This window comes from Apodemus sylvaticus, chromosome 3 (genome assembly GCF_947179515.1).
Source record: "Apodemus sylvaticus chromosome 3, mApoSyl1.1, whole genome shotgun sequence".
In the NCBI taxonomy this organism is placed as follows: domain Eukaryota; kingdom Metazoa; phylum Chordata; class Mammalia; order Rodentia; family Muridae; genus Apodemus; species Apodemus sylvaticus.
Genome location: NC_067474.1, coordinates 110,657,888 through 110,674,204, shown reverse-complemented (window position 1 = coordinate 110,674,204; position 16,317 = coordinate 110,657,888). Strand labels below are relative to the sequence as shown.

The 16,317-nt window shown below is 40.6% G+C and overlaps 1 protein-coding gene across 1 annotated transcript in view; it reads left to right on the top strand.

Moving 5' to 3' along the window:
• The first annotated feature begins 1,184 nt into the window (after positions 1 to 1,184).
• The window catches only part of LOC127680961 (cytochrome P450 2J4-like), a 128,494-nt gene continuing 113,361 nt past the window's right edge, over positions 1,185 to 16,317 (top strand). The window contains exon 1 of the mRNA XM_052176789.1: positions 1,185 to 1,195. The gene's annotated coding sequence lies outside the window, so the exon portion shown is untranslated. The remainder of the gene's footprint in view (positions 1,196 to 16,317) is intronic.

Below are 16,317 nucleotides of genomic sequence, written 5' to 3'. Positions count from 1 at the left end.
AACTCTCTCAGAAACCTTTAAGAATAGGCTTCACTCTTTGTTAAGTGGTACAGGAAGTCAGGTGGGGCGGTGGGTGGGGTCTGGGAGAGCTGAGGGAGGAGAGTGAGCCTGATCAAAGTTTGTTGTCTGAAATGCTAAAAGGATAAGCAAAATATTTTAAAAGTTTGAAACGATTTTTGAAAGAAAAGGAAAGAAAAGAGGGAGGTAGAGAAGGAGAGAGCAAAGGAGGGAAACAGGGAAGGAGGGAAAAGAGAGAGAGTGAGGGAGGAAAAAGGGAGTGAGAGAGGAAAAAGGGAGTGAGGGAGGGACACAGGGAGTGAGGGAGGGACACAGGGAGTGAGGGAGGGACACAGGGAGGGAACTCAGTGATAGAGGTCTCTGGCACTCCATCAGAACCCAGAAATGTAAAATCCAAAAGTCAATATAAATCTTACTTCTCTGGAAGGTTGCCAGCACTGGGGAAAACTGTTTACAAATAAGGGAGGTAATTTAACTTTCCCAGAGCCAAAGATTCCCAAATTAAGATTCCCAAAGGCTTAGGAGAAAAGAATTTCCCAAAAAGCAAGCACTCTTAACCTGCCCTTTTAAGTCACATTTCCTGTGAATTCTGGGAAAACCTGTCCTGGTACCTAGGAGAGGAAGCAAAGTACCCACATGTGGGCCTGACTTGGGGAGGTGGCAGAGTGGAGCCCACTAGGGGAAAGTTTAAGAGAGTTGGGACTGGAGAAGATTGGTTAAAGTGAGTAGGGGCAGAAGGCTCTGTGGGAGCCTTCAGCAACTCTCTGTACTGGTGAGCTCAGTGCAGGCTCCCAGGCAGGGCAGAGAGACAAGGCGTGGTCAATAGGGATGGTGTGATCAAAGCAGTGGACAGGAGTTCTGGCAGGACAGTGAGACACCGTCCTCAAGGAAGAGAGAGGGTTGAACTGAGCAGAGGGACTGTCAGTATTGTCAGCACCAGGTGCTTTCCCAGGGAAGCAGCCCCAGCTCAGACTCTCCCCATGCTTGCCCTAGAGGCAGACACCTGGCCACTGCTTCAGTTCAGGACTCTGCTGCTGGCTGCTGTCACCTTCCTGCTCTTGGCTGACTACCTGAAAAACTGACAATTAAAGAAATACCCACAAGGACCTGCCACTTGCCCTTTATGGACAACTTGCTTCAATTGGATGTGGAGCAGTTGTATCTGGCAATTCAGCAGGTAAGAAAGGGTGAGGGTGTCTGACTGTGCCATAACCCAATCCTGAGTAGAAACTGTTCCTGGCACTGGGAACACCAGGATGTAGCTGGAGGCTGATGCCAGCAGCCTGCTCACCCAGCCAGTAATTTGTAATCTAGGCCCTCATTTAGGAGGCACTGTTTGGATGCCAAAAAGTTGACTTTATTATCCTTGTTTAAAAGAATTCTACTGTTATTCCATTATAGTATAATGACATACTATGTATGATTTCAATTCTTTAAATATGTCAAGTAGATAGATGGCATCTTGATGGATAGGCAAGTGGCCAGTGCCTTTGTATATTAAATACTCATTCAGGAATAAAAGCAAACAAAACTGATCTCTGATCAGAATTTTTTTATATTAGTTCTCAGTTATTGATACCTGTTTATTCTCTACCCTTGTTGACTGCTTGCCTGCTGACTTTATCAGCTACAACGAAAAGTGTTCTGAAGTCTCCAGCACCACTAGGAGTTTACCTGTTTTCCTCCCTTCTCGCTTCCTCCGTCAGTCCTTCCTCTGTCCCTCAGTCCCTCTGTCCCTCTGTCTGTCTCTCTCTCTGTCTCTCTCTGTCTTTCTCTGTCTCTGTCTCTCTCTCTCTAACTGTTTGTATGTGTGTGTGTGTGTGTGTGTGTCTGTGTGTGTCTGTGTGTACACATTTAAAATTGGCAGGTGTTTTGTGCAGCACCATCTTCTTTGGAATGTAATGTCCCTTATTATCTGTAGCAATTTCATGTGCCTAGATAAAATATAATAGGACCTTGTTTTTTCATGATTATTTCTACTTCATAATCTTATCATTAGCTGAGGAAAGTAGACCATTTGAGTAGACATGAAGATTTTGCTACTTACCTGTATTGTTTTCTGTTTGTATTTATGTTTCTTTATTCTTCTACTATATCTTCCTTGTGTTTTTCTTGGACACTTTCTTGTAGCTGCAATTTTATTTCTCTCCAATCTCTCATTACATTTCTTTTATTGTCCTTCCGGTGGATTATCTGTGTTATGCAATGGGCACATGCAGCTCAAAGGACTTGGCTATCACCATTTTCCACAGAAACAAAGTTACTACAAGCATAGTGAGTCTGAGGCCTTTGGCCCTTACTAATCCTCCAGTAGTTCTGTCTTTTTTCTGAACTTTGAAGTTCACAGTTTCCTTTCTGATTCTTTTTTCTACTCCTTCAGAGGAGGCTGCAGTAAAAGTAAGCTTCCTAGCTTTGTTCTACCTCAGAATACCCACACCCATTCCCACAGTCTTTCCCCTGATTGTAGGACCCTAGGTTTACTATTTCATTTAATGCTTTTAACATCCCCCCAATTCCTTCTGGTCTTTCTGGTTTCTCCATAAGTATTAAGCTATTTTCTCTCTGCTTTCAAGAGATTTCTTTGGGATTGTAATTTTCATGCTGCTCCTGGTAATTTTGCTTCATTTGGAGCATTGTGCTGTTGGATTCTTCATGGATGTTTATTCCTACACTAGGAAGTTTCTACCATTCATCAAGAATTTTCTTATCTACACTCTCTGTTTCTTATTTGGGACAGACAGCTGGACACAGGCACAACTATACTATCTCTGCTTCTGGCTCCTGCTATTTTCCATAGCAGGGTGCACCTGCTTCTCACCCTGCCCTGTCCATGGTGGTTCTCACATTACTCCTCTGCTCAGCTTTCCTGTGCAGACCTGCACTTAGACCACTGCAATTTAATTTGCTTCTATTTCTCTTTAGTTCCACTCTGTATCTTTATTTTTCTTTGTATTGAAAGTAGATTATTTTCTCATACAATATATCCTCATTATAGTTCCTCTTCCCTTTATTTCTTCTAGTCACCCCTCCACTGAAGATCTATTCTGTCTGTTTCTCATTACAAACTCAAAGGATCAACAGGCTGAGAAAGAAATTAGGGAAATGACACCCTTCACAATAATCACAAATAATACATAATACCTTGTGTGACTCTAACCAAACAAGTGAAAGATCTATGACAAGAACTTCAAGTCTCTGAAGAACGAAATCAAAGATCTCAGAAGATAGAAAGATCTCCCATGCTCATGGATTGACAGGATTAATATAGTAAAAATGGCCATCCTGCTGAAAGCAATATACAGATTCAGTGGAATCCCTATCAAAATTTCAAATCAATTTTTCATAGAGTTAGAAAGAACAATTTCCAAATTTATTTGGAATAACACAAAAACCAGGATAGCGAAAACTATTCTCAACAATAAAAGAGAAATTCTCAACAAAATTCTCAACAATTCACCATCTCTGACTTCAAGCTGTATTACAGAAAGATAGTGATAAGAATAAAAATTAAAAAAAAATGTATGGTATTGGTACAGAGACAGACAGGTAGATCAATGGAATAGAACTGATGACCCAGAAAGGAACCCACACACATATGGCCACTTGATCTTTGACAAAGGAGCTAAAACCATCCCGTGGAATAAAGATAGCCCTCTCAACAAATGGTGCTGATTCAACTGGCAGTTACCATGTAGAAGAATGCAAATTAAACCATTCTTATCTCCTTATACAAAGCTCAAGTCCAAGTGGATCAAGGATCTCCACGTAAAACCAGATACACTGAATCTAATAGAAGAGAAAGTGGGGAAGGCTGCAGAGGGCATGTTATGAAGGAGTAATGTATGGGTAGGAATAAGAGTTTGCAAAAGCCATAGGTTGGGCCCGTCTGATTATCATCAGGATTGCTCTTGATCCATGAAGATTTGCATTTTGCCTTCAGTCCTGTTTCTTCAGGGCTTCTGCAGTTCTGCCTCTCTTCAGGCCCTCTTAATCTTTTGGGCATTTCCATGTTGAGCTCGCCCTGTGCTGCATGAGCTCACATCCTTCTCACAAAAATTCAGGGAAGTATGGGCCTTCTGGTGAGAGACCTCTCTATGGCAACTTCTATACATGTAATGTTAAATCTCTTTTCCAATGAAGTTTGCAATTCTGGAGTCTGCAGAATACATGGAGTTGTCTCACCTGATGAAAAGATTTATTTTCCATCATTCAAAAGAAATATGATTTGGGGTGTGTATAGATGGCTCAAACTGATGAGATAGATCAGCAGGTTAGAGCACTATTTCTTGGTGATATTTCTTAGTTACTACCATGATTCAATTCCCATCACCCACACGAAAGCTCATAACGATCGCCTACCTGTTTCTCCTATGCTTGCCCTTCTGCCAAACTGTACTATAATTCACCTACAATATCTATTCTAATATCCCATCTATTCCGATAGGCTGCAGCTTCTGTTATTTTTTTTTAAATTGTATTGTTTCTGCATATACTGCCGGTGTATCTCTAAATATGGAAGCCAAGTGATAGGAATCACTTCCTCTATTTGGTAAGAGTAGATGCAACTGGAATTTGAAGTCAAGCTTCATGATAATATATTTATTTTATTATTTATCAATACTATATATTAGGCATCATATATCAGTGAAGAAGATGAGAAATTACAGGGGCTTCCCATTTCATGGTTCATCACTTTATTTCCCAGAGATCCATCTCCCTCTTCTGATTTCTGAGGGCACCAGGAACACACATGTTGCACTGACATACATGCTAGCAAAACACTCATGTACATAAAATATCTGATAATATTTAGGGAGAAGTAAGTTAGAATGTTACCACAGTCCAAATGCAAAAAATGTGACTAAAGCAGTAAGTGGGTCTTATTCAGAAGCAATTAGAAAAGGAATCTTTATAGTGAACTTGCCTCAGTTTCAAATGCATTATATACTATTAGCTCATTCAAGGATTTGTAGCATCCATTGAGAAAAAGAGACTTGCTGAGGAAATCACCAAAAAAAAAAAAAAAAAAAAAAAAACAAAAGCAAAAACAAAAACAAAAACAAAAAAACCCCACTAGCCATGAATAAAGTGTGTTATTGAAAGCAGGGTAATCAGACAACTGTTATGTTGAAGAATGAGAACTTGTCGTAGTGAATCTTTTAGTCTCAGTAAGTTTCCAGATACAAGCAAAAGAGTCTTCTTTCTTTCATCCAACTAAGTTTGCATGTGTGGCAGCATCCTACAGTATATAGCAATTAGGCTAGAGGTTTAGGGTTTTATTTTCCCCCTTTTATTAAAAATAGAGTCCTTTCTCAAACAATATGTCCTGACTACATTTTCCAACTACTCTTTCCAGTTTCCTGACCACTTGCTGAGCTCAGCAGATTTTCTCTTCTCACAGCTCTCACACGGGGCCTAATTGTCCTCCTCCTCTGCTGCCAGTGACCACAGACAAGTAATACAATCTTTTTAATTGTTTGGCCTCCTAGTTGGAGATATCAAACTCCCTCCGAAACCTTTAAGAATAGAATGAACCCTTTGTTAGGTAGTACTTAGAGAAAGCTCCTTCTTAAGAACTTTGGCGTGCATTAAGTGGTTCTGATAATTCTGGAGAAACTCTCCTAAGGAACAATATCAGGAATCCTGCAAACATCTACTACACTTTTCTCTCAGTCCCTAAAACCTAACAAATACACACACACACACACACACACACACACATACACACACACACACACATACATACTTTAAAAATTGTTTTGTTCAAAAGAGAAAGCACATGAAGTTAGGAGGATAGAGAGGTGGAAAAGAACAAGGAGTTTTTGAGACAAGGGAAAGCACTAATCAAAATATACTGTGAGCAATTCTCAAAAAGCAAGCAAAACATTTAAATGCTTGAAATGACTTATGAAAAGGTAAGGAAGAAGAAAAGAAGGAGGGAAGGAGGGAGGTGATAGTGGCCTCTGGCACACTGTCCAAACCTAGAAATGCAAGGCCTCGCAGTCCATAGTAATCTTACTTCTCAGGAAGGGTGCCAGCCTAGGAAAAAACTTGTTTGCAAATCAGAAGCCTTCTAGGGAATAAATCACAAGTCCCATTGCCACCCAGAGACTTAGGAGAATAAACATTCTGAAAAGGCAAATACTTTTAGGAGGCCTTTCCCTTCCCAGTGCCCAACACATTATTTTTAATTGAGTATTTGGGAATTTTACATAATGTGCTCGGACTATACTCACTGTCCAGTTTTCCCAGATTTTGCTACCACTATTTTAACCTTCCCCCTGTGGAAAGACAAAGTAAAAAAAAAAAAATTCCAATTTCTCTTCCCCATATAGTCACTGGAGTAGGAAATAACTCCCAGGGGACAGCCTCTTAAAGAAAAGTGGGCCTTTCCACACCCGTCCCATCACCTCCACCAGAAGCCATCAACTGTGCAGAGCTACATTTCACCATTATCAGATTTGTAATGGGATCTCTTTATGGACTCCAATTGAGGCTGTTACTTTCTTTTTAAGAATGAGGTGTAGAGGTTAACACAGTAGCCTTCTGTGTCTCTCTTTCTTAACCATGAGCTTGCAGTCATCCACTCCTCTGCAAAAGTAACTTCCTTGACCTTTCTAGTCAGCAGGAGCATGGATCATAGACTTCCACATGGTTTCTCATAACAGACATCATCATAGTCTCTGGTGTCAGCATGTGTCAGGAACATAAGCATGGTCTCATCTTTCACAATATGGACATCAACAGGGCTCTCTGCCACAGCAAACACCATGGAGATCATCCTAGACCTTGGCATCAGCACTGACCATGGATATCCCAATGCTCTCCCAACAACAGAGACAATGGATAATAACAAGTTCCTGGTGGCAGTGCAGCCCATGAACATTAACATGACTTCAGGAGTCAGTGTAGAACAGGAACATCTAAACTACACGGCCGTGTACACCAACATGACCCCAGGCTTCTTCATGACCACAGACCCCAATCTGTCTCTTGACAGCAGCACAGCACACAGATATCAGCATGGCCCCTGGCTGCAGGAGGACAACAATCCTAAACGTTTACCCAGCCCTTTTAAAACATGTTGGGTGTGAATTTCTGGGAATACAGTATCTATGATCCCCTAGGGGTGGGAACATAGCAACTGTAGATGTGCATGGCTTGGGAAAAGGGACAGAGCTGAGCACACCAGGACAAAACTTGTAAGGGTGGTCGCAGAGTAGATTGGGTAAAGGTACAGAGAAGCAGAGGGCACTGTGGAATCATCTAGTATTATCCATTTAAAGATAGGGTCAAGGCCCAAGACGAGGTGAACATAGCAGAATAAAGAGACTCTCTAAAGACAGACAGGGTTTTGGTTAGCAAACCATAATCTGGAGCTTATCAGAGAGCTTTCAGTATTGTCAGGAGACTGGCCCAGCTCAGACTCTCACCATACTTGCCACTGTGGGCTCCCTAGTGGCTACCATCTTTTCAGGGATCCATCTCTGGACTCTACTGCTGACTGCTCTTATCTTGCTGCTCCTGTCTGGCTACTTCAAAAGCAGGTGCCCCAAGAACTACCCTCCAGGGCCCTAGATCCAGCCATTTGTGGGCATCTTGTTTCTGTTTGATTTAGATGTGCCATATCTACATTTTGGGGTCCAGCTGGTAAGAAAGGAAGAGAGTGTCTGGCTGTGCCAAACCCAGTACTAAACTATGGAAACATGGGCACTGGGATATGGCTGGAGGTGGTGCTGGCTGCCTGCTAACCTAGCCAGTAGAGCTAATTTCTAATCTGGACCCTCATTTAAGAGACAAGATATTTTGATACCAAAAAGTCAATTATATTATTCTTGCATGAATGATTTTCATTGTTATTCCATTATGGTGTGATATCGCACTATGCATGATTTGAATTGTTTTAAGTATGTCCAGTTCATGGATGAGTTGATAGTTCATCTTGATAAATAAGCACTGGTGCTTTACGAAATGTATAAGGAAGTGTCCATCTCCTTTATATGTTAAACTTGAAAGCAGAACACACACACACACACACATACACAACTGCTTTCTTGATTAGAATTTTATAAATTATTATTTCTCTCTTACTGATTTTGTTTAATCTAAGTTCTTGCTAACTGCTCTTCTACTGACTATCAACTACAGAGAAAGGTACACTGAAGTCCCCAGCTCCGGTGAGTTTGTGTTCTCAGTTCTCCCTCCCTCCGTCTCCCTCATCCCCGTTGTCCTCCTCCTCACCATCCACATCCTCATTATTCTCTCTCTGTCTCTCTCTGTCTCTCTCTGTCTCTGTCTCTCTCTATCTCTCTGTCTCTGTCTCTCTGTGTGTGTATGTGCCTGTACGTGTGCATGTGTGTGTGTGTGTGTGTGTTTGTGTGTGTGTGTGTATGTGTGTGTGTATGTGTATTATACATAGTTTGGATCAATGGGTGCTTTAGTGCATTAATCAACTTTCTTCTTGATGCGCATTTTTATCTCCAGTAATTTCCTGCTCTTTTACCAAGACAGAGTATGACTAGGATGAATTTTTAAATTATCATTTCTACTTGATTGTCCATTGGTTATTATTCCAATCGTTTACCATTAGCTGGGAAGAGTAGAACCCTTTTTATATATATTGCTATATAAGGAATTTTGCTTATTAATTTTATTACTTTGTGTTTGCGTTTCTCTTCCTTACTCTCTTGTTTCATGTCTCCCCGTGTGTCTTTGGCACTTTCGCACTAGTCATCATTTTATCTTTTATCCCTCTTCACTCTTTCCTTATATCTCTTTAGTGGTCCTCCCAGCAGGTGCTGCTCTGTGTTGTGCCTTAGGCACAGTCTGCTTATGTGACTTGCTAGCATCATTTTCCACAGGAAACAAAGTGTCTACAAGCATAGAAGACTCCTCTCTATGATACAGCTGTCTCAGGTGTTGTCTCCACACACTGAGAACCACGGCAGACACTGAGCTGCTCTTCAGTATCCTGTGCAGATGGGACACAAAGGCAGAAAAGCCTGATCTCCTTGCTCCCCTACTCCTCCTTTCATGGCTCTGTCTTTCTTCTGATCTTCAAGTTCACACTTTCCTTTCTGACCTCAGGCACTTCCTTTCTCCATTCCTTCAGAGGAGGCCGCAACAGAAAGTAACATCTTCTAACTCTGTGAAGAACTGAGTTGGGATTTTGATGGGGATTGCATTGAATCTGTAGATCACTTTTGGCAAGATGGCCATTTTAACTATATTAATCCTGCGGATCCATGAGCATGGCAGATTTTTCCATTTTCTAAGTTCTTCTTCGATTTCTCAAATTCATCTGGAATAACAAAAAACCCAGGATAGCTAAAACTATTCTCAACAGCAAAAGAAATTCTGGGGGATTCAGTATCCCTGACTTCAAGCAATACTACAGAGCAATAGTGTTAAAAACTGCATGGTATTGGCACAGTGACAGACAAGTGGAATAATGGAATAGAATTGAAGATCCAGAAATGAATCCACACACCTATGGTCACTTGATCTTTGACAAAGGAGCCAAAAACATCCAGTGGAAAAAAGATAGCCTTTTCAACAAATGGTGCTGGTTCAATTGGAGGTCAGCATGCAGAAGAATGCGAATTGATCCATTCTTATCTCCATGTACTAAACTTCATTCCAAGTGGATCAAGGACCTCGATGTAAAACTAGACACACTGAAACTAATAGAAATGAAACTGGGGAAGACCCTTGAGGACATGGGCACAGGGGAAAAGTTCCTGAACAGATCACCAATAGCTTATGCTCTAAGATCAAGAATTGACAAATGGGACCTCATAAAATTACAAAGTTTCTGTAAGGCAAAGGACACTGTTAAAAGGACAAAAAGGCAACCATCAAATTGGGAAAGGATATTCACCAACCCCACATCTGATAGAGGGCTAATATCCAATATATACAAAGAACTCAAGAAGTTAGACCCCAGGGAACCAAATAACCCTATTAAAAATGGGGTACAGATCTAAACAAAGAATTTTCACCTGAAGAAATTCAGATGGCCGAGAGGCACCTTAAGAAGTGCTCAGCATCATTAGTCATTAGGGAAATGCAGATCAAAACAACCTTGAGATTTCACCTTACACCAGTCAGAATGGCTAAGGTCAAAAACTCAGGAGACAGCAGGTGTTGGCAAGGATGTGGAGAAAGAGGAACACTCCTCCACTGCTGGTGGGGCTGTAAGATGGTACAACCACTTTGGAAATCAGTCTGGAGTTTCCTCAGAAAACTGGACATGAGACTTCCAGAGGACCCTCCTATACCTCTCCTGGGCATATACCCAAAGGATTCCCTGGCATGCAATAAAAACACATGCTCCATTATGATCATAGCAGCCTTATTTATAATAGCAAGAAGCTGGAAAGAACCCAGATGCCCCTCAAAGGAGAAAAGGATACAGAAAATGTGGTATATTTACACAATGGAATACTACTCAGCAATTAGAAACAATGAATTCACAAAATTTTTAGGCAAATGGTTTGATCTGGAAAATATCATCCTAAGTGAGGTAACCCAATCACAAAAGAATACACATGGAATGCAATCTCTGATAAGTGGATATTAATTAGCCTAGAAGGCCTGAATACCCAAGGCACAAATTGCTTAACAAATGATGCCCATGAAGAAATATGGAGAGGGTCCTGATCCTGGAAAGGATTGATCTAGCATTGGAAGGGAATATAAGGACAGAGAAAAGGGAGGGAGGTGATTGGAGAATGGATGGAGAGAAGAAGGTTTATGGGACATATGGGGAGGGGGCTATCCGGGAAAGGGGAAATCATTTGGAATGTAAACAAAGAATATAGAAAATAAAAATAGTTTTTAAAAAAAGAAGGTAACATCTTAGCTTTGCCGCAGCACAGAATGATTTTCTGCTTCATGTCCATACTATCTTTATCCTTATTATAGGACAGTAAGTTGATGAAATGCTTCATTTAATGTTTATATATAGTATGCCACTTTGTTCTGGCCTTTGTGGTTTTCCCATAATAAATGGTATGTTATTTTATCTACTTTCAAGACATTTTCTGTTTTTAGTCTCTATATTGATTGTAGCGACTTTGTTTAATAAAGTTTGTGGCATCATGCTGTTGAACTTTTCTTGGCAGGTTTGTATTTTGCCCCACTAGGAAGTTTCTACACTTCAAGTATTTTCTTTTCTACACTTTCTCTTTTGTGTAACAGCTAGACACTAAGGAACAACTGTGACATCTATGGTGCTGGGTCTTACTGTTTACCACCTGCTTTCTCAGTGATATACAGGCTGAGTCCACGGCTGATGTCTGCAGTGACCACTGTTGCTCTCAAGTTGCTTCTCTGCTGAACACTTCTGTAAAAATCTCCATTTAGATAAATGTAACTTTCCATCATTGAATTTCCATTTGCTTCCTCCCCGTAACCTTCATTTGCTGAGACATGTCAACATTTGAAAAAAAAATTTGACAGAAAAAATATGACATTGGTTTATAATTTTTCATTATCCTGAATTCCAGTGGGTTTCATCTAAATGTGCTTGAGATGTTCCTGTTTTAAGAAGAGTAATTTTAAATACAGAAGTAGCCTGCTGGGGATCATAATACTCACTTGTTTGAGTGGATATTCAAAAGTAAACATAGGTTGTAAAAAGAAAGTATGAATCTTGATGACCTCAGTGTTTGGCCCCCCACTCCTATCAAAATTCCCCTGAAAGTCTCATCAGCAAAGTGTGGTGAGTCTGAGGATAGCCACTGAAGATAGGGCTCCATCAGAATTGGGGTCAGACTTCAGTATAGGACCATAAAAGTCAGAGCTTCCTTCATCTTTACTATGAAGACGAGGCACCTTTGCTACAGTAGGAGAAGGATGGAGTTCAGCGTTCCACCCCAGATCCTTTGCAGACTCTCTTTGTTACAATGCAGCTGGGGAGCTCCTGATTCCACTGAGTGGTAACCGAGAAGTGATACCAAGACAGAGTAAGTGACAAGGCTCTAACTATAAACCCCACTGCTGCAACCCAATGAAGGTTTGGAGAAGTCCAAGCTGTTTTATGGTGTTCAACACAAACATATACAGGCAAAGAGGCAGACATGCTGTCCTGCTGGTTTGTACTTTTTATCACTTTTGGCTAAAGACTGCAACCACTGCTTGGAGGTTACCCTATGTCTACTGCTGCTGTAATTAGCATGATTAAGACTTTTTTTTTTTTACTTGATTCTGATTTACTTAAAAGTCTTGATCTATATCTTTCTTTTGCTGCTAATTTAGATTTGACTACAGGACTTAGTACTAATGTCACAACCATGGTTGATGATGAAACTGGGACTGAACTCTTCTTTCCAGTTGAGTTGTTTTTATCCATTTATTTTATGCTATATATAAGTTTACATCTTGTGATTCTTGGTATAAACAAGTAGATTAAAATTATATAGTTCTCTTCTAATTATTTGGATTCGTGCCATTGGTAAACAGTCCTCAGATCTGGCTGACTTCCCTCTGGATTGCATGCTCCTCTTGCTTCAGGCACATATGTGAGCTGCCATCTACTAGCATTTCCACATAACATTGAGAAAACTAGCTGAGGAAAATAGAGATCTGGCTTTCCAATGCTGTTCAAGAGGGAAATGCCAAACCAGGGCTTGAACCCAATGAGATTTGATGCAATACTTATTCTCTGCCCTTCCTGCCTACAGCTTCATGCTATAACCAGGGACTCTTTACTCATACATTTATTTAGTGAATAAACATTCATTAAGTACTTACCATGACTAGCACAATGCAAGATGACCATATGGAGAGGCTGGTTATCAATTAATTGTGCCATCAGATCAGATCACAGTGGGTGGGAATTTCTGGAGAGAGCCTTTGGAAGAATGATGCCAAAAAAGGGCTGCCCTTAAAAAGAATGTTTAACAACTATATAATGGAATAAACTTGTAAGGCATTCTACATGGAGGAGCTGGGACAAAATATAACACAGTGACAATGAAGAAACTGGCCTTCTGACTCATCATGTGGGAACTTCCCCTCCACTTTGGTCCCTCATGCTTCTCTAAAGCAGCTTACTGAATGGCATCTTATAAGAACATTATTTCTTAAATATTCATGATATCTGTCTACGTGTTTATGTTTGTGAGAGAGACAGAGACAGAGAGACCACATATCTTGTAGACACTAGATAGGCAGAGTTCTGTCCTTCAAATTGGAATTAGAAGCAGTTTTGAGCCAACCAATATGGGTGCTAGGGAAAACATTGTGGTCCTATGCACAAGCAGGAAGCTTTCTGACCACTGGTCCAACTCTTTAGCTCTGGAACATTCTTTAAATATGAGCAGAACTAATGAGCTTGAAGTGGTATGGAAATTATATATTCATATGTATTACTTGTTAGTTGTTACTTTTTACAAGGCACATCAAATACAATGGTGTAAAGAAAATTAAAATGTTTCTCCTCTCACAATTGGTATAATGATTTGGAGGCTGCATATAGAAGATGCAAAGACTGCTTTGTACACAATTCATTTAAGAAGTCTACTTGCTTTGTATTGTTGCTCTGGTCCTCCAGTAGTTAGATTTGTATGTGTCCTGGTAGGTGGGGAAGGGGAATTATCAAGCAAAAATTCTGATGACTTCTGATGCAGAAGACACACATATACCCACAATACTCCTCCAACTGCACACATCTAGAGAAGTTGAGAAAAGAAATATTTTCTCACTAAAATGCCAGATAGTACTTCTTCAGCTCCATCCCTCAGGTTAGAATAGAAAGAGTTGCCTTCATATCTTCACCAAGGGATGAAATTTGTAGAGTGTTTGTGGATGAGCTCTGACTTCTATTAGTAGTATTTTTATATGCCCTTTAAAAGTTTCATACATTTATGCAATGTATTTTTGTCATATCCATCCATTATATTCCTTCAACTCCATCTAGTGCCCCCTACTACACTGTTACCATCCCAGTTTCATGTCTTTTTTATTGTTGTTGTTAATAATCCCTAGAGTCCAGTAAATGCTGTGCATATATTCAGGAGGGCAGAGGTATATACTGGGGTACTGGCAGCCTATCAACCTCCACATTCCCCAAGGAGACTGGCTGAGCCTCTTTCAGTTTTATAAGGATACTGCAAAAGGGCCACCAAAACTAAGAACACTAGAATTCTGGGAAACCAATTTCTGAAGTTTAGCAGCATAAAAAAGCCTTTTAATGCCTGAGCTGTTTCTCCAACCCTATTCTAGAATGGAAGCCTTGATCTTCACCAGGTCTTCTGTAGCAACCACAGGTGCTCTAAGTTGATCACTGCAACAGGCAAATATTGAGCAAAAGTAACCATTTCAGAGTTCTCATCCTCATTAATCAGGGATTTCATTCTACCTAGTTTTCCATAATGTTTTCTCAGTCTTTTTTTTTTTTTGGAGGTGAAGCAATATATATATATAATAAAATGAAAATATATAAAGAAAGGAAAAATGTATTTACACTGTCTCTCTTATGAACACTCAAAATTAATATACTGTGTTGCATTCTTTTTTCTTTTTATTCAATATATTTTTATTTACATTTCAAATGATTCCCCCTTTTCTGATTCCCCACTCCCTGAAAGTCCCATAAGCCCTCTTCCCTTCCCCTGTTCCCCCATCCACCCCTTCCCACTTCCCTGTTCTGGTATTCCCCTATACTGCTGCACTGAGTCTTTCCAGAACCAGGGGTCACTCCTCCGTTCTTCTTGGACATCATTTAATATGTGGATTATGTCTTAAATGGGGGAATATTAATATAAATGGTTCATCCAAGACTGAAAACTCATAGTTATTTATATGAAGCATTTTGGCTGTTTATGAATTTCTGTATTAAACATTATCCAATGCAAAAAGCAGCTAATCTGACCAACGTTAAGAACAATATAAACTTATGGGTAATAAACATAAATGTTTGGAACTCAGTTTGACAGCATGAAAGCACAACAGTAGTGTCACCCATAGGGCCTATGCTCTCTCAGTCGTGTGTTTCTGACCATGTTTCCAGTTGCAGGCATGAACTCTCTTCTGTGGTGTGTGCCTCAGCTCCAACTATAAAGTGTTTGGCTACCCCAATGACTGCCATACCACTATTGCACCCTAAATCTGCACTAAATCTCTGCACATGCTATTCAAAAAGGGGGGAGGTTATAGTATAAAATTTGTCAGTACATTTCAAGGCTCAGCCAAGATCCCTAGCACATATATTATACTCATTTATTTTCATTTTCTTATAACCAATCTTCTTTAGTAAATGATGGATATAGAGAACCTGCACCTTTATGTACTACAGCAGTTCATTGATGGGGTAGATATGTTGGAGAAGACCAATTCAAAGCACTGGATATTAACTTGAGAAGTATCTGAGATGGTCAACCCAACAGCTATCCTGTCACCACACCACTGGGTTGTGATTTACTGCCCTGCCTAGCCGGGCCTATCTAACATTGCAGCCAGTAAGGGATATAGAATCTCATGTCTACTGAGCTTGCCCATCCTTGACCACACCACCAGGGAAAGCTCTGCTGTGCTTACCAGGGAAATGCCATGCTCCCAAGTGCTATAGCAGAAGGATTTAACTGGTTCCCCTGCTCGCATGTCTTTTGGCCTGACTCACCAGCAAATTCAACAGCCTTATCCAGCTCTACTTCATTGTATAGGCTAGGTACAGAGCCTGTCCACCCAAGTTTTGCATCATGTGAAAGATAGGGCAATTTCTCCCACTTCCATGACCCCAGGGCCAGCCCTCATACTTGCAATAGGTGACAAGGGACAAGGGTGGGGATAAGGGCATCACTATCTCATCATCTTCATCACAGAGATGAGATGATGCAGGGTTAGTTCTCTAGAGCTCAATCCCCAAGGTCCCCTTACCTACAATTCTCCAAGTCCAGGACCTGCTCTATTTTGCAGGCCAGGTAAGTTGCAGGACTAGCTCTCTTAATTGTTACAGTAGATGGGGGCAGAAACAGCTCTCCTCTTCACATGAAACCAGAGCCAAATCTCCCTCCTGTCTTGGGTGGCAAAATCAGGTTCCTTTACCTGTTGGGGTTTGACATTGAACCTAGGATCAGGTAATATGTAGTCACAGATATGAAAAACCTGAGTTTGGAATGCAAATAATAGTTGAAGAGCTCTCGTAGTCCTAATCATGGCAAATCCTGTACTTCCCCAATTCCCTCTGCCTTGCTAAAGTGTTAAATTATATTCTTACTGCTAGCCACCAAGATCTATTCTCTTATTTCACCAATTGTCACCCTGAGGCTGACCAGCAAGGTTTAACTAACCAAG